Below are 1,410 nucleotides of genomic sequence, written 5' to 3' on the forward strand. Positions count from 1 at the left end.
AAAACACACACACACACACGCACGCATTCCTTTACACCCACACCCGCGGACGCTCGCGCGCACGCGCGCGCACCGCGACGCAACCAACCACTTGTGGATCGCCCGGTCGCACCAACGTGCCGCGTCGGCGAATCGCCGTGATTTTTTTCCGCTGTCGGCGTCCGTCCAGATCGGCCGTCATGACGACGACGACGACGACGACGACGACGACGAAGACGTCGTCGTACGCGTGTCCGAAAACGGACATCGGCGAGCTTGCGCGCGCGCGCGCGCGCGCGCACGCTGGAAACGTCGCGAAAATCAGAAGGCGCGCGCGCGCGCGCGCGTATGTCAAACACACGCCATGTCAAACGCTGCACGGCGGGTTCGCGCGGAAAGTAAAGTGAAACCGGCGAGCTTACCGAAACTCGGGGGATCGGCACGGGTCAGCGGGTCGTGTGAAGCAGCGCGGCGTGATTCGCCGCGCGAAAACTTCGCGGGAAATCAAATGAGAAGTACGGCGACCCGCGGGAGGCGTGCGGCGAGACGTTTCGCCTACAGACAACTGCATGTATACACGGCGACGGTGGCGCCGCGACGCGGCGCGGGGCGACGCGGCGCGGCGCCGTCGTCGTCGCGATGCCGCACTGTGTTGCGACTTGCCTGGCGACTCGGTGCGGGGCGGAGGAGGGAAGAGCTGACTCGCCCTGTCCTTCTCTGTCCCTCTCGTCGCTTCTTCGTCGTCGAGAAAAAACGTTATGTGCGATTTTCAACATTGACGAAAACGCGCGCGTGCAGAATTCGCGAATCTTGAAGGCTTCGCTGATTCATTTGTAAAATATCGCGTCGATATTTTTACATTTTCATTCATGAAATGAAGAAAAAAAATTGAGGTTGTAGACAATAAGTTTTGTTGTATATACATACGATGAGATGTCTCTTCTCTGGACAAAGGATGAAGAATAAACGAGAAATTTCAGATTATATCTCGAATAAAATTTCGTAGCCTCTACCAGCACAATGGAGCTGATGCGATCAGACGTAATCAGATAGTTTAATTTATTGATGCATTAATTAATACGATTAATGTAATGCAATATTGTTTATTATCGGCTAACGCTGCATTGCGTTAGGTTTAGGCAAATCGTTGATAGATGGCGCCACATACTCGATACGACGGATTCTGTAAAACTTAAATCGAGATCAAATTCGCAAGTATATGTATTTTTTATGAATAAGACTATTAATTAATTCGAATATATACAACCCTTCTCTATACTATCATTTTTAAAGAGACTGATTCCGTCTTATCTTGCATCTGTAATTTCTAAATATATTTTTTATATGTATTCTTCATTAGAACTTCTTACACACATATATATATATATATATATATATATATATATACATACATACATACATTATATATAA

The 1,410-nt window shown here is 48.6% G+C and overlaps 1 long non-coding RNA gene across 1 annotated transcript in view; it reads right to left on the minus strand.

Annotated features, from left to right (window-relative positions):
* Window positions 1–524, minus strand: part of LOC108753050 — an 87,270-nt gene extending 86,746 nt beyond the window's left edge. The window contains exon 1 of the long non-coding RNA XR_001939594.1: window positions 402–524. This is a non-coding gene — a long non-coding RNA (uncharacterized LOC108753050). The remainder of the gene's footprint in view (window positions 1–401) is intronic.
* Between the last annotated feature and the right edge of the window lie 886 nt (window positions 525–1,410).

The sequence above is a fragment of the Trachymyrmex septentrionalis genome, unplaced genomic scaffold (genome assembly GCF_001594115.1).
Source record: "Trachymyrmex septentrionalis isolate Tsep2-gDNA-1 unplaced genomic scaffold, Tsep1.0 scaffold63, whole genome shotgun sequence".
NCBI classification, from domain to species: Eukaryota; Metazoa; Arthropoda; class Insecta; order Hymenoptera; family Formicidae; genus Trachymyrmex; species Trachymyrmex septentrionalis.